This window comes from Delphinapterus leucas, chromosome 4, assembly GCF_059928025.1.
Source record: "Delphinapterus leucas isolate spDelLeu-1000000601 "Yukka" chromosome 4, BTC_Dleu_Yukka2, whole genome shotgun sequence".
Taxonomy (NCBI): domain Eukaryota; kingdom Metazoa; phylum Chordata; class Mammalia; order Artiodactyla; family Monodontidae; genus Delphinapterus; species Delphinapterus leucas.
In genome coordinates this window covers 93,780,008-93,804,144 of record NC_143132.1, presented here as the reverse complement: position 1 = coordinate 93,804,144, position 24,137 = coordinate 93,780,008, and positions in this window count along the sequence as shown.

The window sequence follows — 24,137 nt, the reverse complement described above, 5'->3', positions numbered from 1 at the left end:
ACCAGGCCCAGATGGCTTCACTGGATAATGCTATTCAATATTTAATGAAGAATTAATACCAATCTTACACAAATACTTAAAGAGAATAGAGGAAGGAAACGTCCCATCTCATTTTATGAGTTCTGGATAACTTTGGACATTTTAAGAAATGTTAATCCTATTTGTGAAAATACATGCAATATTTCAAAATGTTAACAAATGAAATATTGTAATATATAAGAAGAATAGTATATCATAACCAAGTTGGGTTTATCCCAGGCACACAAGGTTATTCTAATTTTAGATAATTTATCAGTATATTTTCCTAATAGGTTAAGGGAGAAAAATTATATTACCTCTGTAGTTGCAGGGAAAACATCCGATAAATTTGTCTCTTGTGATCAGACTTTTTGCAGATTAGGAGTAGAATGGAACATCCTTAAACTTACAAAAGATTATCTACCAAAAAAACTATAACAAACATCATACTTAATGATGAAACCTTGGCAACATATTCTTTGTGATCAGAAAGGAGTGGGGTGCCTACTTCACCTTTAATCAACATTTTAATGTAGTCCCTCCCAGTGCAGTATTGTAAGAAAAAGAAATGGTAGAAAAATTAGAAAGGAAAAACCAATACTGCTGTTATTTCACAGATGATATGATTGTGTAGATAGGAGATCCTAAAGAATCTACAGATAAGTTACTAAATTAAATTCTGATACAAAATCAGTATACAAGTATGAATTATATTAACACCAGCCACAAACAGGTTGAAAATGCTTTTTCTTAAAAGATACCTGTTACAATAGCATAAAAACCACTGAAGTACTTAAGAATAAATCTAATAAAAGATGTACAAGAGAAGACCATGGGACTTTATTTACGTTAATTAAAGACCTTAATAGAGATATTATACCATAGTCATGGATTGGTTACTTTACTTTTGAAAAATGTTTCCCCCAAATTGAATTATAGATTCAAACAAAGCCAGTCAAAATACAAAGTGTGTGTGTTTGTGTGTGTGTAAAATAACAAACTGTTTTAAAAATTTATATGGAAATACAAGAGTTATGAATAACCACTCAGTTGAGGAAGCTTTATTAGAAACAAGGTTTATTATAAAGTCGTAGCAATCAAGACGTTGAGGTGTTGGAAGTTTTGGTGTACTGAACACAAATAGATTAATGGATTATAATTGAAAATACATAAACAGAAAAAAGTAGCACTTTAAAACATTGGGGAAAAGACAGTCTGTTCAATAAATGGTGCAGAGAAAAATGGGTATCTCTATTAAAAAAAGAAGGGAAGGAAATTAATTTCTTCACATGCTATATACAAAAATGAATTTTAAGGGAATTGTAGACCTAAATATGAAAGGTAAAACTATAAAGATTTTACTAGGTAATATAGGAGAGTATGTTTAATCTGTTGGGTTGGGAAAGATTACTTAAACTTGTTACTTTGTTTAAGCTAATTATAGTGGGAAAGATTGATAAATCTACATTAAAATTAAGAACTTCTAGTCATGAAAAGACATCATTAAGAGAGTGAAAGTCACAGAGTAGATGTTTGCAATTTATGCAATTGACAAACGACTCATATCCAGAATATGTAAATAACTTAAAAATCTGAAAAATCAGACATCTCTATAGAAAAAAAGGCATTTTACAAGTGAGAAACCCAAATGGCTAATAAGTTTATTAAGAGATGTTCCTCATTCATAATGCAGAAAATGCAAGTAAGATACCATTGCACATGCACCATATTTGCTTAGCACAAATGGGAAGCAGAGAAGTCTCTTCCACTGCTTGTAGGAGTGTGAATTGTGTAATCATTTTACAAAACACTTGGGCATTAAGCAGTAAGGTTTAAGATATGCATACCTTAAAACCAAACAGTTGTAATCCCAGATATTTATTTCAGGAAAAATAGGCACACAAATACCAGAATCCATGTACAAAAGAATGTTCATAGCTACATTATACATAATAGCCTGAAAATGAAAAACCAGAAATTTATATCAACATTATAATGGATGAATATACTGTATTATAGTCATGCATTGAACGAACTCCTAAACATGCAATGACCTGGATAAATCTTGAGAGTATTGAGTGAAAGAAAACAGATATAAAAATAACTATTTTTAAAATTCTATTTATATAAAGTTTAAAAATTGACAAAGTGATACTTTATTGTGTAAGGTTGTAGAGTTATCTGGTAAAAGTTTAAAGGCAAACAAGAAAATGGTTACTCTAAAAGCCAACATAGTATAACCTCCCTGGGGGAAAATGAGGAAGAGGCACATGGGAATTTAGGTACTCTGGCAGCATTCTATTTCTTAACCTTTATGTTATATACTGGTTCACTTCATAGTAATTTATTGTTTTATTTAGCTTTTTAAGAAGACCAATAATGTTGACAAACATCTTTCAAGGTTGAGAGAGCAAATATAAAATGTTAGACGTGATATAATACACTGACACATGCATATTATATTATGAACAACTTTCTGCCAGTCAAATTGCAGACTTAGTTGAAATTGATAAATTCTGAAGAAAATACAAAAAAAAATGACTCAGTAAGAAAAAAAAATCCTGGTTGGTTCTATAATTATTAAAGAATAGATTCCAAAGTTAAAATTCTTTCTTACAAAGAAAATGCTTGGCCTAGATAGTTTCAGGGTAAGTACACCCCAAATTCAAGAAACAGATTGAAGAGAGAACATTTTCCATTTATTTTTGAATATTTATTTACCTATTTGTTTTTGGCTGCGTTGGGTCTTAGTTGCGGCACGCAGGGTTTTTCATTCTGGCACACAGGCTCTTCATTGCAGCGCGCAGGCTTCTCTCTAGTTGTGATGAGCGTGTGGGCACCAGAGTGCACGGGCTCAGTAGTTGCGGCACACGGGCTCTCTAGTTGCGGCACACGGGCTCTCTAGTTGTGGCACGCGGGCTTAGTAGTTGTAGTGCAGGCTTAGTTGCCGTGTGGCATGTGGGATCTTGGTTCCCTGACCAGGGATCGAACCCATGTTCCCAGCATTGTAAGGTGGATTCTTAACCACCTGGACCACCAGGGAAATCCCAACATTTTCCATTTTCTAATGAGTTTTTAACATAACCTTGATATCAGAACAAAGAGAAAAGGAAAGGAAAATTATAGTCTAATCTCATTTAAGACTATCAATGGAAAAATTCTAAAATTGCTAATACTCTATTAGCAATGTGAATTCAGCATTGCATAAAAAAGATTATGCATCATTACTAAGTTGAGTTTATCTCTGGAATGCAAGGTTGATTTAACAATGCAAAATCAGTTTTTAAATACAAAATGTAATTCACCACATTAACAGATAAAGGGGAAAATCATAGGATCATCTAAGTAATAAATAAAAAACATCTGAAAAAAATTTTTTTTTTTTTTTTGGTACGTGGGCCTCTCACCGTTGTGGCCTCTCCCGTTGCGGAGCACAGGCTCCAGACATGCAGACTCAGCGTCCATGGCTCACGGGCCCAGCCTCTCCATGGCATGTGGGATCTTCCCAGACCAGGGCACAAACCCGTGTCCCCAGCATCGGCAGGCAGACTCTCAACCACTGCACCACCAGGGAAACCCTGAAAAATTTAATGTATAAAAAAGCACTTCCTTAAGGTAGTAAAGGACTTTCACCAAGAAAGAGTACAGCACACATCTTACTTAATGATGAAACTTTAAAAGCATTTGCTTCAAGATCAGAATACAAGGATGTCATTATATTGGAGGTCCTAGCCAGTGCACTGACAATTTAAAAAAAAAGAAAGAAAGGTCTAAGAATTTAAGAGGAGGGACTTCTCTGGTGGCACAGTGGATAAGACTCCGCGCTCCCAATGCATGGGGCCCAGGTTCAATCCCTCGTCAGGGAACTAGATTCCCACATGCATGCCGCAACTAAGAGTTCGCATGCCACAACTAAGTAGCCCTGGAGCCACAACTAAGGAACCCGTCTGCTGCAACAAAAGGAGCCCACATAGGGCAACTAAGACCTGGTGCAACCAAATAAATAAATAAATATTAAAAAAAAATAATAAAAAGAATTCAAGAGGAAAAAATATATTCTTATTCACAGGGGAGTTATTGTGTGCATAGGCCCATCTTCCTCCCCACCTCCACAAAGAATATGCAGATAAATTGGTAGAATTAATAAGAGTTTAGTAAGGTTCTGGAAACAAGTAAAAATCAATTTTATTTCTATGTACCAGCAAAAATCAAAAGCTATAATAAAAAAAAAAGTAATTTGCAAGAGTTTTATGCAGAAAATTAAAACTTTATTAGAAGTCATTAATCTAACAGTACAGAGTATATTCTTAGATAGAAATTCCCCAAATTGATTGTCCATCCTCAATAAGAATTTTTAATTTATTAAACTGGCTTATTCTAAAATAGACTTGGTAGAGCAAATAGCCAATAAAGTTAAGATACTCGTGAGGAGGCACAAGGTGAGAGCATTTGATTTACAAGATACCAAGACTTATAAACGAAATGGTATTTGGTGCAAGGATAGGTAAATTGACGTATTGATGAATTGATTTATTGTAGAGAAGTCAGTTTGTCATTATGTAGTAAAGTTGTACATGACCAAACCTATATCCATTCTTACTTAGGGAAGCCGTTGCACACGTGTGTCTGCTGGTGTACAGGTGTGAGAATGCCTACAGCAGCATTGTTTATAGTATTCCCAAACTGGAAACAACCCAATGTCAACAGTAGAATGGATATGTAAATTATAGGATAGTCATACAATTTAATGACGTACAGTGATGACATGAATGCATTCTATCTATGTCCAATAACAATTTCAGGAACATACTGAGTGAAAAAGCAAGTCAGAAAAATAGATACAGCATTATTCTGTCTATATAAAGTTCAACAACAATATAAACTTCAAAAACAAGGACAGTTATTTAGGGATAGATAGCTGGTAACATTTTAAAGAAAAGCAAGGGCATAATAACTAGCACAAAATTCTGGATAACAGGTAACTTAATACGGCATGGTGTATACATGGGCGTTTATTTTGTTATAATATTCATTTTAAATTTTAAGTTGTATTATATATTTCACAATAAAAGTTTTTAAAGAGGAAAAAAATCCTCAAAATAAAATAGCAATAGAGGGAAATCATCTAAATGTAATACTTTGTAAGAACTGACAGCAAATATCATGTTACACGAAATACACATACCATTGCATTAAATTAGAAAAGATAGATTTACCCTCCCCCACAATTGTTTATTCGGTTTTTAAAGCTTTAGCTAATTCAAAATACAAAAAAATTAAGTGATTGGTATACATCATAAAAAAGAATAGGGAAATTATTAATGATGTGGCTGTATACTCCAAAGATTTCCCTAAAAATCTTAGAATTAATATTTGGCTGGTTACATGATATGTAATACAGAAATCAAAAGCTTTTCTTCAAGTTGGCAATATCCAGTTAGCATTTGAAGCAACAGATAAATTCTCCTTACAGTAATGACGGACTTTATAAAATACCTTGGAATAAATTTAATAAGAAAGGAACAGACCCTGTGTAAATACAGACCCTTATTAAATAAAGGGCATAAAGCAATCTTGAATGATCATAGAGACTTCTTTTTCCTGGATGGGAATACTTAGTACTTAAAATAGGTCTAAATTAATATCTAAATTCACTGCATTTCCATTTAGAATCTTGTTTATAAATTTTTTATTGAGATATGATTGGCATATAACATATTAGTTTCAGTTATAAATATGATTCAATATTTGTATATACTGCAAGATGATCACTACAATATGTCTAGTTAACATTCATCACCACACATTGTTACCCATTTGTTTTCTTGCGATGAGAACTTTTAAGATCTAGTCCCTTAGCAACTTTCAAATATACAATACAGTATTACTAATTACAGTCACCAAGCTGTACATTACATCCCCATGACTTATTTAATACTGGAAGTTTGTACCTTTTGACCCATTTCGCCCACCCTCCACCCCACACTCCCCACCTCTGGCAACCACCAATCTGTTTGTTCTCTATGTCCATGAACTCGTGTTTTGGGGGTGTTTGTGTGTTGTGGTTTTTGTGTTTTTTTTAAGATTCCACATATAAGTGAGATCATAAAGTATTTGTCTTTGTGTGACTTACTTAAGTTAGCATAATGCCCTTAAGTAGTTCCCTCCATGTTGTCAGAATGGCAAGATTTCCTTTTTTTAATAAAATGGCTGAATAATATTCCATTTTGTTTGTGTGTGTTTGTGTCACATTTTTTAATCCATCTAATCACTGGACACTTGTTTCCATGTCTTGGCTTTTGTAAATAATGCTACAATGAGCATGGGGGTCATATATATTTTCAAGTTAGTGTTTTCTCTGTCTTTGGGTAAATACCCAGAATGGATCATATGTAGTTCTATATGTTTAATTTTTTGAGGAACCTTCATGCTGTTTTCCACAACAGCAGCCCCAATTTACATTTCCAACAACAGTGTACAAGCATTCTCTTTTCCACAACCTCACCAGCTCTTCTTTTATCTTTCTGATAATAGCCATACTAACAGGTATGAGGTGGTATTTCATTGTGGTTTAGATTTGCAATTCCCTGATGATTAGTGATATTGAGCACCTTTTCATGTTGCCTGTTGGCCATCTGTATGTCTAAAAATGTCTGTTCAGATCTTCTGCCCAGTTTTAAATTGGATTTTTTTTTTTGGCTCTTGAGTTGAATGAGTTCTTTACATATTTGGATATTAGCCCCTTATCATATATATGATTGCGAATATTTTCTCCCATTCAGTAGGTTGCCTTTTCATTTTGTTGTTAGTTTCTTCTGCTGTGCAGAAGCCTTTAAATTTGATGTAGTCCCACTTGTTTTTTTAAATAGGTTTTTGTTTATTTTTGCTTGTTTGTTTGTTTTAGAATAGTACAAAATGATTCTAATACTAATGTCTGTAGGGGAGAGTAGACATCTGAGACTAGCCAAAGTTCTTTTGCAAGTTAGGGAGGACTTGCCTCCCAAAGTTTCTATAATTGAACCCACTTAGTACTGGAATGGTATAGACAACTAGATTAGATAAATACTATAGAAGATCCAGAAAAAAAAAAGATCAGAATATATATGAGAAACTAATAAATGATAAGAGTGTCATTTCAGTTTGGATGTAAAGGATGGTTTATTTATAAATATACTGGCATAATGGCTATCCGTTTGGAAGAAAACAAAGTTATATTTACAGCTTATATCGTTTTGAAAATAAGTTCCATTTTTAAATATAAAAGCAATAAAATATAGGAAAATATCGTCATAACCTGTGTGTGGGGAAAAGAAACAAGACAAAAACGTCAAGAGAGACATGTTTTACTTTGTAAAGATAAGTTGTTTGTATATGGTGAAAAGTTACATATACAGGTCTACCTTGGAGATATTGCAAGTTTGGTTCCAGACCACTGCAATAAACTGAGTATTGAAATAAGGCAAGTCACATAAATTTTTTGGTTTCTCAGTGCGTGTAAAAGTTGGTTCACACTATACTGTAGTCTTAATAAGTGTGCAATAGCATTATGTCTAAAACAAAAAGACAACGTACATACCTTAGTTAAATAATACTTTATTGCTAAAAAATGCTAACCATCATCTGAGCCTTCAGCGAATCTTTGTGCTGGAGGAGAGTCTTGCCTCGAGTTGATGGCTGCTGACTGATCCAGGGTGTTGTTTGCTGAGGGCTGGGGTAGCTGGCAGTTTCTTAAAATAAGACAGCAATGAAGTTTGCCCCTTTGATCGACTCTTTCTTTAAGGAGCGATTTCTCTGCAGCATGTAATGTTGTTTGATGGCATTTTACTTCAGAAGTTTCAAAATTGGAGTCAGTCCTCTCAAACCCTGTGCTGCTTTATCAACTAAGTTAGTGTAAATCCTCTGTTGTCATTTCAACAATCTTCACAGCATCTTTACCAGGAGTAGAGTCCATCACAAAAAAACACTTCTCTTTGTTCATCCATGAGAAGCAACTCTTCATCTGTTAAAGTTTTATCATGAGATTGCAGCAATTCAGTCACATCTTATGGTTCCCCTTCTAATTCTACTTCTCTTGCTTTTTCTACTATATCTGCAGTTATTTCCTCCACTGAAGTGTTAAACCCCTTAAAGTCATCCATGAGGGTTGGAGTCAGCTTTTTCGAAACTCCTGTTAACTTTGCTATTTTGTCCTCTTCCCGTGACTCATGAATGTTCTTAATGGCATGTAGAATGGTGAATCCTTTCCAGAGGTTTTCAACTGACTGCCCAGATCCATCAGAGGAATCACTATCTATGGCAACTATAGCCTTACAAAATGTATTTCTTAAATAATAAGACTTGAAAGTCAAAATTACTCCTTGATCCGTGGGCTGCAGAATGGATGTTGTGTTAGCAGGCATAAAAACATCATTCATCTCATTGTACATCTCCATCAGAGCTCTTGGGTGACGAGGTGCATTGTCAATGAGCAGTCATATTTTGAAAGAAATCTTTTTTTTCTGAGGAGCAGGTCTCAGTAAACCATGTTGTAAACAGATATGCTGTCATCAAGGCTTTGTTGTTCCATTTATAGAGCACAGGCAGAGTTGATTCAGCATAATTCTTAAGGGCCCTAGGATTCTTGGAATGGTAAATGAGCACTGCCTTCAACTTAAAGTCATCAGGTGTATTAGCCCCTAACAAGAGAGTCAGCCTGTCCTTTGATGCTTGGAAGCCAGGCATTGACTTCTCTCTAGCTATGAAAGTCCTAGATGGCATCTTCCAATATAAGGCTGTTTTATCTACATTGAAAATCTTTTGAATACTTAGAGGCCATTGTAGGGTTATTAACTGGCGTAATGTCAATGTTCTTGTGTTTCAGAGAATAATGGCCTGAGGAGAGGGAGAGAGGTGGGGGAACAGCTGTTCAGTGCAGCAGTCTGAACTCATACAACATTTATAGACTAAGTTCACTATGAACATGGACTGTGGTGCCCCCAAAACAATTACAGTAGTAACATCGAAGATCACTGATCACAGATCACCATAACAAATATAATAATAATAATGAGAATGTTTGAAATGTTGCAAGAATTAGCAAAATGTGACACAGAGACACAAACTGAGCAAATGCTATTGGAAAAATGGCGACAATAGACTTGCTGGATGCAAGGTTGTCACAACAATTCAATTTGTAAAAACTGCAGTGTCTGCGAAGCGCAATAAAGCCAAGTGTAATATAACAAGGTAGGTCTGTATTAAAACTAATGAGGGGAATGGAGTCAAGATGGCGTACTAGGAGGACGTGGAATTCACGTCTCCTCACAACTAGGGCACCTACCAGGCACTGGTGGAGGACCACAGACACCTAAGGGGACAGGAGGAACCCTCAGCGACCGGGTAGGACGTGGGGCATGAGGGGAGAGAAGGGGGAGGAGAACTGGAGGTGGGACGGGACTGGTGCGCCTGAGGGGTGGCTTGGGGAGGGGAAGGGATCCCACACCTAAAGGGGGAAATTGGGGAACCACTGGGAGGGCAGAGGATCAAAAGGGAGCATGGCCAGGTTTCCCCTGCCCACTGGGGCCCCCAGGAACCTGCTGAGATGCTGGGCCTGATCCTCTGCCCACCTAGGCCCCCTCCAGCTGCGCGGATCCTGAGGGAGTGGGAGGGAGGGAAGGGGGAGCAAAAGTAAAGGCTGGACAAGGGGACCGGTGCCCCTGTGGGGTGGCTGGGGGAGGGGAGGAGTTCCTACACCCAGTGGAACCCACGCACGGTTAGGGGTCCAGCAGCAATGGGGAGACCCTGGGGGAGATGGGGAGGGGCACGAGGGAATGGAAGAGAACAGGGCCAGTGCCTTCCCTGTCCAGTTAGGCACCCGGGAGGCTGTTGGGCTAATCCTCTGCCCTCGGAGACTCCCTCCTGCCACGCAGAGCACAAGCCCCGTCCCTACACCCCAGCCAGGGACCCACCTCTACCCTTGGAGACCCTCTCCAACGCTCTGGGCCTAAACCCCACCCACACACCCTCACTCAGGGCCCTACCTCCAAACTCCAGAACCCCACACTCCAGAGGCCCCCCTTCCACGTGCTGCCTCTCCGCTCTGGGCAGGTCCTAAGCAGAGGCCCAACCCCACACTCAAGCATCACCAGCCCCCCAACCTAGGTCCCGCCCCACCCTAAACCCTGCCCCTGCCTAAGTTCCACCCCGGCCTAAATTCCGCCCCCATAGCCAAGGCTTTTTTTTTTTTTTTCGTCTTTTAGATGGGGTTCTGTTTTACCTTGTTGATTCATTGTTGTTGATTCTTTTATATTTTTATTTTTCTTAATAAATTTTTTATATTTCTAATTTTATTCTTTATACTTAGTTCGTGATCACTCCTTTTGGCTTGCTCCCCCCCACCCCTTTTCTCTTTTTTCTGTTGCGGTTTTAACTTGCCTTGTTTCATTTGTTTCAATTATACTTTTATTTTTCCTAATATATATTTTTCTTTTTTTTTAACATTTTTATTAGAGTATAATTGCTTTACAATGGTGTGTTAGTTTCTGCTTTATAACAAAGTGAATCAGTTATACATATGTCCCCATTTCTCTTCCCTTCCTATTTTTTATCTTTCTAATTTTACTTTGATTTTTATTCTTTGATATTGTACTTCTCCTTTTTTTTCTTTCTTTCTTCCTTTTTTTTTTTTTTTTTTAAACTGCCCCACAAAACTTGCAGGATCTCAGTTCCCAGGCTGGAGGCCGGGCGTGAGCTCCGAATACAAACCGCTGGACCAACAGAGAACCTCAGACCACAGGGAATATCAGTCAGAGTGAGCCCTCCCGGAGGTCCTCATCTCAGCACCAAGACCCAGCTCTATCCAACTGCCTGCAAACTCCAGTGCTGGACGTCTCAGGGCAAACAACCAGTAAGACTGGAATACAGCACCACCCATCAAAAAAAAAAAAAAAAAAAAAATGTTACAGACAAAGGAGCAAGGTAAAAACCTACAAGATCAAACAAATGAAGACGCAATAGGCAACCTACCTGAAAAAGAACCCAGAGTAATGATAGTAAAGATGATCCAAAATCTCAGAAACAGAATGGAGAAAATACAAGAAACATTTAACAAGGACTAGAAGAACTAAAGATGAAACAAACAGTAATGAACAACACAATTACTGAAGTTAAAAATACTCTAGAAGGAATCAATAATGGAACAACTGAGGCAGAAGAATGGATGAGTGAGCTGGAAGATAAAATGGTGGAAATAACTGCCAGGGAGCACAATAAAGAAAAACAATGAAAAGAATTGAGGACAGTCTCAGAGATGTCTGGGACAACATTAAATGCACCAACAGTCGAATTGTAGGGGTCCCAGAAACAGAGGAGGAAAAGAAAGGGTCTGAGAAAATAAGAGATTATAGTCAAAAACTTCCCTAACAGGGGAAAGGAAATAGTCAATCAAGTCCAGGAAGCACAGAGAGTCCCATACAGGATAAACCCAAAGAGAAGCACTCTGAGACACATATTAATCAAACTATCAAATATTAAATATGAAGAAAAAATATTAAAAGCAGCAAGGGAAAAGCAACAAATAGCATACAAGGGAATCCCCATAAGGTTAACAGCTGATCTTTCAGCAGAAACTCTGCAAGCCAGAAGGGAGTGGCAGGACATATTTAAAGTGATGAAAGGGAAAAACCTACAACCAAGATTACTCTACCCAGCAAGGATCTCATTCAGATTCGATGGAGAAATTAAAACCTTTACAGACAAGCAAAAGTTGAGAATTCATCCCCACCAAACCAGCTTTACAACAAATGCTAAAGGAACTTCTCTAGGCAGGAAAAACAAGAGAAGGAAAAGACCTACAAAAATAAACCCAAAACGATTAAGAAAATGGTAATAGGAACATACATATCAATAATTACCTTAAATGTAAATAGATTAAATGCTCCAACCAAAAGACATAGACTGGCTGAATGGATACAAAAACAAGACCCATACATATGCTGTCTACAAGAGGCGCACTCCAGACCTAGGGACACATACAGACTGAAACTGAGGGGATGGAAAAAGATATTCCATGCAAAAGGAAATCAAAAGAAAGCTGGAGGGGCTTCCCTGGTGGCACAGTGGTTAAGAATCCGCCTGCCAATGCAGGGAACACGGGTTCAAGCCCTGGTCTGGGAAGATCCCACATGCGCAGAGCAACTAAGCCACAACTACTGAGCCTGCATTCTAGAGCCTGCGAGCCACAACAACTGAAGCCCATGCACCTAGAGCCCATGCTCCGCAACAAGAGAAGCTACCGCAATGAGAAGCCCACGCACCACAACAAAGAGTAGCCCCTGCTCACCACAGCTACGGAAAGCCTGCACAGAGCAACGTAGACCCAATGCAGCCAAAAATAAATAAACTTATTAAAAAAAAAACAAAAACGCTGGAGTAGCAATTCTCATAGCAGACAAAATAGACTTTAAAATAAAGACTGTTACAAGAGACAAAGAAGGACACTACATAATGATCCAAGGGATCAATCCAAGAAGAAGATACAACAGTTGTAAATGTGCACCAACATAGGAGCACCCCAATACATAAGGCAAATGCTAACAGCTATAAAAGGGGAAATTGACAGTAACACAATAATAGTAGGGGACTTTAACGCCCCACATTCACCAATGGACAGATCATCCAAAATGAAAATAAATAAGAAAACAGAAGCTTTATGTTTTTTAATTTTTTTTTCTTTTTTAATTTATTTAATTAATTTATTTTTGGCTGCATTGGGTCTTCGTTGCTGCACACGGGCTTTCTCTAGTTGCAACGTGTGGCGACTGCTCTTCGTTACATTGCGCAGGCTTCTCACTGCAGTGGCTTCTCTTGTTGCAGAGCATGGGCTCGAGGTGTGTGGGCTTCAGTAGTTGTGGCACGTGGGCTCAGTAGTTGTGGCTCGTGGGCTCTAGAGCACAGGCTCAGTAGTTGTGGTGCACGGGCTTAGTTGCTTCACGGCATGTGGGATCTTCCCAGACCAGGGCTCGAACACGTGTCCCCTACATTGGCAGGCGGATTCTTAACCACTGCGCCACTGGGGAAGCACGGAAAACAAGCTTTAAATGACACATTAAACAAGATGGACTTAATTGATATTTATAGGACATTCCATCCAAAAACAGGAGAATACACTTTCTTCTCAAGTGCTCATGGAATATTCTCCTGGATAGATCATACCTTGGGTCACAAATCAAGCCTTGGTAAATTTAAGAAAATTGAAATCATATCAATTATCTTTTCCAACCAAAACACCTTAAGACTAGATATCAATTACAGGAAAAAAAACTGTAAAAAATACAAACACATGGAGGCTAAACAATATGCTACTAAATAACCAAGAGATCACTAAAGAAATAAAAAAATACCTAGAAACAAATGACAATGAAAACAGGGCGACCCAAAACCTATGGGATGCAGCAAAAGCAGTTCTAAGAGGGAACTTTATAGCAATACAATCCTACCTCAAGAAACAAGAAGCATCTCAAATAAACAACCTAAACTTACAGCTAAAGCAATTAGAGAAAGAAGAACAAAAAATACCCAAAGTGAGCAGAAGGAAAGAAATCATAAAGATCAAATCAGAAGTAAATGAAAAAGAAATGGAAACAATAGCAAACATCAGTAAAACTAAAAGCTGGTTCTTTGAGGAGATAAACAAAATTGATAAACCATTAGCCAGACTCATCAAGAAAAAAAGGGAGAAGACTCAAATCAACAGAATTAGAAATGAGAAAGGAGAAGTAACAACTGACACTGCAGAAATACAAAGGATCATGAGAGATTACTACAAGCAACTATATGCCAATAAAATGGACAACCTGGAAGAAATGGACAAATTCTTAAAAAGTACAACCTTCTGAGACTGAACCAGGAAGAAATAGAAAATATAAACAGACTAATCACAAGCACTGAAATTGAAACTGTGATTAAAAATCTTCCAACAAACAAAAGCCCAGGACCAGATGGCTTCACAGGCAAATTCCATCAAATATTTAGAGAAGAGCTAACACCTATCCTTCTCAAACTCTTCCAAAATATAGCAGAGGGAGGAACACTCCAAACTCACTCTACGAGGCCACCGTCACCCTGATACCAAAACCAGACAAGGATGTCACAAAAAAAAACTACAGGCCAATATCGCTGATGAATATAGATGCGAAAATCCTCAACAAAGTACTAGCAAACAGAATCCAACAGCACATTAAAAGGATCATATGCCATGATCAAGTGGTGTTTATCCCAGGAATGCAAGGATCCTTCAATATATGCAAATCAATCAATGTGATACACCATATTAACAAATTGAAGGATAAAAACCATATGATAATAGATGCAGAAAAAGCTTTTTTTTTTTGTGGTACGTGGGCCTCTCATTGTTGTGGCCTCTCCTGTCATGGAGCACAGGCTCCGGACGTGCAGGCTCAGTGGCCATGGCTCATGGGCCCAGCCGCTCCACGGCATGTGGTATCTTCCCAGACCGGGGCACGAACCCGTGTACCCTGCATCGGCAGGTGGACTCTCAACCACTGCACCACCAGGGAAGCCCCCAGAAAAAGCTTTTGACAAAATTCAACACCCATTTATGATAAAAACCCTCCAGAAAGTAGACGTAGAGGGAACCTACCACAACATAATAAAGGCCATATATGACAAACCCACAGCCAATGTCATTCTCAATGGTGAAAAACTGAAACCATTTCCTCTAAGATCAGGAACAAGACAAGGCTGCTCACTCTCACTGCTATTATTCAACATAGTTTTGGAAGTTTTAGCCACAGCAATCAGAGAAGAAAAAGAAGTGAAAGGAATCCAAATTGGAAAAGAAGAAGTAAAATTGTCACTGTTTGCAGATGACATGATACTATACATAGAGAATCCTAAAGATGCTACCAGAAAACTACTAGAGCTAATCAGTGAATTTGGTAGAGCAGCAGGATACAAAATTAATGCACAGAAATTTCTTGCATTCCTATACACTAATGATGAAATGTCTGAAAGAGAAATTAAGGAAACACTCCATTTACCATTGCAACAAAAAGAATAAAATACCTAGGAATAAACCTACCTAAGGAGACAAAAGACCTGTATGCAGAAAACTGTAAGACACTGATGAAAGAAATTAAAGATGATACAAACAGATGGAGAGATATACCATGTTCTTGGATTGGAAGAATCAACATTGTGAAAATGACTATACTATGCAAAGAAATCTACAGATTCAATGCAATCCCTATCAAACTACCAGTGGCATTTTTCCCAGAACTAGAACAAAAAATTTCACAATTTGTATGGAAACACAAAAGACCCCGAATAGCCAAAGCAATCTTGAGAAAGATAAACGGAGCTGGAGGAATCAGGCTCCTGACTTCAGACGATACTACAAAGCTACAGTAGTCCAGACAGTATGGTACTGGCACAAAACCATAAATATAGATGAATGGAACAGGATAGAAAGCCCAGAGATAAACCCAAACATATATGGTCACCTTATCTTTGATAAAGGAAGCAAAAATATACAATGGAGTAAAGACAGCCTCTTCAATAAATAGTGCTGGGAAAACTGTACAGCTACATGGAAAAGAATGAAATTAGAACACTCCATAACACCATACACAAAAATAAACTCAAAATGGATTAAAGACCAAATGTAAGGCCAGAGACTATAAAACTATTAGAGGAAAACATAGGCAGAACACTCTATGACATAAATCACAGCAAGATCCTTTTTGACCCACCTCCTAGAGAAATTGAAATAAAAACAAAAATAAACAAATGGGAGCTAATGAAGCTTAAATCCTTTTGTACAGCAACGGAAACCATAAACAAGATGAAAGGACAACCCTCAGAATGGGAGAAGATATTTGCAAATGAAGCAACTAAGGATTAATTTCCAAAATATACAAGCAGCTCATGCAGCTCAATATCAAAAAAGCAAACAACCCAATCCAAAAACGGGCAGAAGACCTAAATAGATATTTCTCCAAAGAAAACCTACAGATTGCCAACAAACACATGAAAGGATGCTCAACCTCACTAATCATTAGAGAAATGCAAATCAAAACTACAATGAGGTATCACCTCACACCAGTCAGAATGGCCATCATCAAAAAATCTACAAACAATAAATGCTGGAGAGGGTGTGGAGAAAAGGGAAGCTTCTTGCACTGTTGGTGGGAATTTAAATGGATACAGCCACTATGGAGAACAGTATGGAGGTCCTTAAAAAACTAAAAATAGAACTACCATAGGATCCAGCAATCCCACTACTGGGCATATATGCTGAGAAAACCATAATTCAAAAAGAGTCATGTACCAAAATGTTCATTGCAGCTCTGTTTACAATAGCCAGGACATGGATGCAACCTATGTGTCCATCATCGGATGAATGGATAAAGAATATGTGGCACATGTATACAATAGAATATTGCTCAGCCATAAAGTGAAACGAAATTGAGATATTTGTAGTGAGGGGGATGGACCTAGAGACTGTCATACAGAGTGAAGTAAGTCAGAAAGAGAAAAACAAATACAGTATGCTAACACATATATATGAAATCTAAAAAAAAAAAAAAAAAAAATGGTTCTGAAGAGCCTAGGGGCAGGACAGGAATAAGGATGCAGACGTAGAGAATGGACTTGAGGACACAGGGAAGGGGAAGGGGAAGCTGGGACGAAGTGAGAGAGTGGCATGGACATATATACACTACCAAATGTAAAATAGATAGCTAGTGGGAAGCAGCTGCATGGCACAGCGAGATCAACTCGGTGCTTTGCGACCATCTAGAGGGATGGGATAAGGAGGGTGGGAGAGAAACGCTAGAGGAATGGGATTTGGGGATATACGTTTGCATACAGCTGATTCACTTTGTTATACAGCAGAAACTAAGACAACACTGTAAAGCAATTATACTCCAATAAAGATGTTAAAAAAAAAAAACTAATGATGCACTATTTTCAAAGGTATGTGGAAACAGTGCTTTTATGGAGCACTTGTGGTGTATGTAAACTTTTGGTGCATAGTTCTATCAGAATCTTTAAACAAACCAAACGCATCTTTTGATAGAGTCAGACTCCTTCCAGAAATTGATCATAAGTAAATAGGCATGCATAGCTGTATTACAGGATTGTCAGTACAACATGTTTTATGCCCTTTAATTGGGCATTGGTTATGTAAATTGTGATACATTCATGCAATGGAATACTACACAGTCATTAAAAATGATGTTTTAGATATAGATTTATGGACATGGAAAGATGTTTATTACCTATTATATGAAAAAAGGTTATAAAATGGTATATAGAATATGATCATGTTTTTGCTAGAAGTATTACATATGATTAGGAAAATGTCTAGAAAGAGACATACCAAAATAATAGTAGTTAGTATCTATGAATGAAACAAAGTGATTTTTTAAAGTTATTTCTTCTCTATTGTCTAAATTTTCAAATAATGAACAGATGATCTATCTATCACATAGGTAGAACAGATCATCCATCTATGCAACTATGTGTCATCTTTCTATATATCTCTGGTGGGGGAAGGAGCTAATTCTATGTTGTTATTTTTTCTGACTCTCTTACTGCTGTTCCAGTCACCCTGTAACCCACTGCTATTTGGCTTTTGCACTTACTTTGCTGCTGAAACTTTGCCAAGGTCACCTGTGACTTTCCATTTGTCAAATCTAATGTATACATTTCAGTTCTTATCAGTTGGACCTCTGGTTCTGTTCTTGTAAACCATCCCCTCCTTTTAAAAACTTTTTCCTCCTTTGGTTTCTGTGTCATCTGGTAGTTTTTTTCTTCTCACTTATTGAACTAGATCTCAGTATATTTCCTTGAATATATAGAGAATCATCGTCCACCCCTTATGTATAGATGTTCCCCATTTGTTCCTCATTTCTTTGTATTTTATGGTGCATACTATACTATTTTATGTATATCTCTATATCATATATATATCTATATCTATTTATGAAACTGCTCACAAGACATCATCCCCTGGATGATTTAAAACCATCTCACATTTCGTATATTCACATCTGAAGTCTCTTCTTCCTTTACCCCTCCGGTACTGTTTCTCTTTTTTCTCTACAGCTTTCTGTGAAAGGCCACCCTACCACCTGAATCAGACACCTGGAATCATCCTAGGCCTAGTCTTGTCTCTTCTCCTCATTCCTCACAGCCATGCTGCTGATCCCACATCCTTAAGGTCTTATGAATGAGTCCATTTCCTCGTCTCCATTCCCACTGCCAGGCTGTATTTCAGGCACACATGACTTTCTCCAGAATTTATGTAGTAGTCTTTAGTCTTAGCCTGGGTTCCACAAAAGCAGAATCTGAGAACAAGGCTTGTGCTCAGGTTTACTTGGGTAGTTCATCCTGGGGGGTAGGAATGAAGAAACAGAGAAGGAGGGAAAGCCAACACAGTCTGCTTTACCAAGCTGGCTACCACCACAAACCACTCTTGCTCAGTCGTGTAGAAATTTTCCATCTGTTATGTGAAAGGAGGAAGCTGAGCATTGATTTCTCAGCTTCCATTCCAGTTTTCAAGGGTGGTGCCATGGACATAGGGTGGTCTCATGGTCATCAAGTCCCCAGCAATTCCAGGCTGCACTTGGCATGAATGCCCAGCAGCGATTTTGACATCCCAAAGCCTCAGGAATCCCTGGTGCAGAAAGTGAGAGGTAAGCAGCACATACTCCATACTCCAGCAGTGGCTTCCAGAAAAAGTGGTGGGTCTGAGAGGGTTTGAAGTGGCCCAGAGGAAGTGTCTGATTTACCTTCTAACTAATATTCCTGTCCTCCTTTTGAAATCCATCCTTTAGAGCAGAGTAACCTTCCTAAAACAAAATGATTATTTTATTGTCCTGCTTAAAATGTTTCAATGTCTCTCCTAGAGAATTCCAGAAAAATATATGTTCCTTGGCATATCGTAAAGGCCCTCTCTTTATGACCTAGCTCCTTCTTACCTCCCACTTCCCCAAATAAACCCTTCCCAGAATATGTCTGACTCTTATTCCAGCTCCTTATCTATAATATCCTGTACCTTCTCCCGAGAATGCCCTTCCTCTCCTTTCTTGCTTAACTATTCTTTCCTTCAAGAAACCCTACTTGTCACTCTACTATACTTCCCAGGCTGGATTAGTCCCCCTCCTAACTGTTCCAGCAGCACCCTGTGTTTTCCTTCATCATAGAACTTATATTCTGTTACGTTTTGGGGGCTCTAATTTATCTGTTAAACTAGATTGTCAATTCCTAGCACATAATAAGTGCTAAATAACTGTTAAAATTGTTCCAAAATCTATGGGAAAGCTGCATATCAGGGAAAGTGAACCAACTGCATTACTGAAATGAAGAATAACCACATTCATGTATGTCTAAATACCTTTGATGTTTTAGTTCCTCTCAGAAGGTGTTAATCTAACGTGTGTCTGTTAGATGTGCCTTAGCGAGAATGCAGATTTTAAGCATTGCATGAAGGAGTAGTAGGTGAAGAGATGAGAGAGGTGGCAGCTCTGATATGCTGGAATGGTCCAAAGAGCAGTCTTGTTATTACTCATGGAAACACCACTTCGTGGCTCACCTGCCTGCAAGAAGTGTGAAAACTGATAACCAGTGTAACAATTTGCTAGAGGAAGCAGTTCAGCCCTGCAGATACGTTGCACCCACACACTGGATCTGGCAAAGCTGTCACATGAGTCTGGATGAAATTGGGCTATGGGCCAGGATAATTTTTGTAGAGTTCAAAAATGTGACAAAAGGCACTAATACTGTACTTCCCCAAGAACTGAGTCTTGCCGTCAAGAGGTGTGGCATTGCTATAACCCTGGAAAGTGTGGCAAAGACTCAGGAAAATATCATAGGCTGAGAGATTATTTTTCACTTCCCAATAAATCTGCCAGGCTGAATTCATTTGCAAAAGAATAGATTCGGCTTGATTTGTTTGGCTTTTGTAGTTCAGCTTTCGTAGAATTAATTTGGGCCAAATATAACTCTATTTTTTAAATGAATAATTCTTCACTTGATTAGAAAAATAATAAAATGCTTATAAATATTTCTGGTTTTAGTGTTTCTAATGGTTGCCTTTCTAACTTCAAATAATGCAAAACGGTGCTGTTTCTTCAACTGTAAACTTCAGGCATTATTTATTAGCTGAACTTCTGAGAAGCTGAAAGGTATTGTGTCTACTTAAGCTATACTTTCCACCTCCAATTTAAAACAGCTGTTATTTTTGTTTTATTTTTAATTTTACCGTGACAGCATCTCATAACTCCCAATGATGTTAGATAACATTAAACATTTATTTAGTGCTTACTGTATGCCAGGATCTGTTCTAAACACTTTATATAAAGTCATTTATCCTAAATTGGACCTATGAAATAGAGAGTATTATCCCCATTTTTCAGACATAGAAACTGAGGCACAGAGCAGTTTCTTGCATAACTTGTGAAAGGTTACCAGTTAATAAGTGGTAAAGCTGGGATGACTCTATTAACTGTGCTATTAATTATTATGCTCTACAGTTTCCCTTGGAGGAAACTATTAGAATCATGTGTCTACTGACCCCCTTGCATCTAACAGCTCTTTTTCCCTTTTCACTCTCCACAGACATCCTGTTCACCTTCTAGAGTGGGAGTATCATTCTTCCTTCTTTTCGCTCTCTGTCTCTTCTCCCTCAGAGCACACCCTCTCTTCTGTCTGCCTGTAGGTCCCTGAAGCGAAAGGCAGCCCCTTCGAGTCCTGGGCACTGAGGGTGGGAGAGGTCGTGCTGATGGTGGGCGTGCTCTCTCGTGCACTGTCCAGGCTCCAGTGCAAGGGGTGTCCTGGGGCAGGGGGCCTCATGGAGGCCAGTGCGGGATGGCCATGTGGGTGGAGAGCATTAAGCTGTCTGCTCTGAAAAAAGTTTTAAATTTTATGTTGTCAAAATTGATAACATTTTCCTCTGTTATGTAACATTTTAAAGTTTTCCAGGTTCAGTTTATAGATGAATTCAAAGGTTAAACTTTGATAAGCAGCATTCACATTATTATGACCAAGTGAATACCATCCAGTGTAGAGACAAGTAAGTCATGTGTTAGGATTCAAAACTCGATGTTTCAACTTTGTTACCAATCAAAGCCAAATGATCCTTGTATCCAGTTCAAATGGATTTCCATTTCTTATCAGCAAGCCCTCTTCCAGATGCTCAAAGTCAGGTCACATTTTGGTTTACATTGTTCTGAGGACCTTCTTTCCTTCCTTCCTCTCTCCCTCCCTCCCTTCCTTCCTCACAAAAAACAAAACAAAACAAAAACACTTTTAATGTTCCTTTAAAAAAGCACCATATAGTGACAGAGTCATTTCTTGCCCCACTTCTCCCCCCATCCCCTACCCTATCCCAAGAAAAGGGAAGAGGGTGACCCACAGCTGACTGAGTCTAGACACTGCCCCCTGGCTCAATAGGGATTGCAAATGGAAGTTGTCTTCTGATACAAATAGTTACAAAATGCACATGCCTTCTAGACAGCAATTTTGCAGTTCTCATTCTCATCTGTCTAATAGAAACAAATTTAGAATTTACAGGATTATAAAACCACAAATCAATACATCACAACTTAATCATCCATATCCAAACAACTCACCACTTGTCTGGATCCCCCCCACTTCCTTCAGTACTCAGTGTCTCCACCTCTCATTCTGTATACCTCTCTCTCTCTCTCTTTCCGTCGTTTTTGTTCCCCTCTACTCTCTGGCTCTTCTTGCCCTTTTCTCTCTTTCTGTCTTACGCCGCCGGTCCTGCCTCTCACTCTGCAGACTTGTTGCCCTCTTGTTGATCTTTCTCCCCGACCTTTCTGATGGGACATGACTTTCTTGTAAGGTTCCTTCCCCTCACCCGCTGCCACCTCCCAGAGTGTTGTTTATAGAGGAATTTTAATCTCTTTTCAGCCCCCTATCTTCTGGTCTTCATCCTTACCTCTGACCTTGAATTCGTTGTCTCTCTGGGGTTCTGCATCAAGATCAACAGTCTTTTTTTCTCTGCTTTTCTTCCTTCTATGAATTCGAAGTCTCTGCTTCCTCCATTGATTTTATCCTTCAACAGGCTTTTATTCTCTTTCCATCTTTTAGGAATGTGTTCAAACCTCTCCTCTATTGATGTTTTCCCTTCTGTCTGTCCACTTTTATTACATTATTTCTTCACTCTTTCTTGTTGAAGTCTTTATTGGGTAATCATTTGTGATTAAGCTGCATTTTTAACTAGAAATCCTACTTGGCCCACATTATAAATGTAATAGTCAAAGTGACTATATCTATATATCTATATCTGTATGTAAAATCTTGCACGTGTACAAATAGGACTGTTAGACAAAAACAGCATTGTTTCTTTCTTTCTTTTTTTTTTTTTTTTTTTTGCAGTACATGGGCCTCTCACTGCTGTGGCCTCTCCCGTTGTGGAGCACAGGCTCCGGACGCGCAGGCTCAGCAGCCATGGCTCACGGGCCCAGCCGCTCCGCGGCATGTGGGATCTTCCCGGACCGGGGCACGAACCCGTGTCCCCTGCATCGGCAGGCGGACTCTCAACCACTGCGCCACCAGGGAAGCCCAGCATTGTTTCTTTAAAACTAAATGCCTTTGATATAGATGAACGTTTACTTAGAAATACCTAAGAATTAAAGATGATTTCAGAATAGTATTCTTCACCTCCCACCTACCCCAGGCTAGTAATACAGAGAAAACTTTGTTATTGGATCAACCATTAATTAGACTCCTTAACAGCTCAATCACATGTATAGCACAATAATAACTGATGTTCATATTGATGGCCTTCAGGCAATGTAAGATGCCAAAGCACCTTCATAATTACCAGAACAAAGTTAAATTATGTTCAAGATTAATTTTAGTGCAAATTATTTTTATTATTTGTGATAAGTATATTTATTGCTCTACCAGATTACAGAAAGAACTTGAGGTGGTTTGCATAAAAGCATGCTACACAAAAAGATAAAAGAAAACCATGGGGAAGAGAGTAGGAATGGTAAGTGGAAGCTAGGATTGAGGTTGGCACTCAAAGTGCCTGCAGAGTGTCTGGTGTATTGTTAGAAGAGCACCACACGTTTTATTCAGGATGCTCAAACCGCTGAACAAAAACCAGTTCCACTGCCAGCAGGACTAGTTCCTTGATTTCCAGTGAGCATAATACAAACACTTCGCTGTGGAGGACAGCTACTGCTGGAACGGGGCTGGGGCAAATTACTTCCTGTGGGCTGTGGTTAAGAAGTTATGCTTGGTGTAGAGTGTGATGTTCTCCATAACTTCTTCACAGTAACGGTAGCAGTATGACACATATGGGAGCTTTAGTAAATACGACAAATGGAATTCAATAGGGTACAATTATAAGCAACTTTATTCTCCCGCTCCCACACTACCATCATTTAATACCTGTTGATTTCCCCCACTCCTTGTGTGAAATTTAGGACAGTTCCCTCAGGTTTTCTTAGCATTCTCAAAAGATGAAATGTTTCCGCTCACTTCTGGTCACCAGAATAGTCTCCGTTTTGTTTTTATTATGTTCAGGCCATGAAAATAATGAAAACTCTGAACTTCATTTGAAGTTGAACTTTTCTTCTCCTTCCGGGCTGGGCTGGAAGTCTGTGGTGATAAAGGAGGGCAAGGTCTTACTTCTTACTTCCTTCTAGGTTTTGCAATGTTCTCTCTCTCTTTCCTTACTATGCCCTCCCTTCCTACCACTGTGACTAAGTTGTCCCGGATTCCTCTGCTTTGGGGAAGAGTGGGGAAGTCAGCATCGGGAAGCATCTTATCAATACTTCGCAGGTTGTGCTGTACCCTCACTAGTAGGACAAGAGTAGCCAGAGCCCCCTGCCGCCTGGTCTCTTTCCAGGCTCTTCTCCCTCAGGTGGTGGATCCTTTAGGGGGTGCCAGACACCAGTCTCCTGTGCCCTCCACATTCCAGAAAACACATATCAAGTTCTTGAAATGTTCTCCTTAAAGCCCCTTTCTCCAAGCTGAGGTAAAGCTGAAGGAAATATCCTTCTTCCTCCCAAGGGAGGGGCGAGTGAAAAATGTCACAGCACTGCAAGTTTTCTTTCCCGCCTCTTCTACGAAACCTT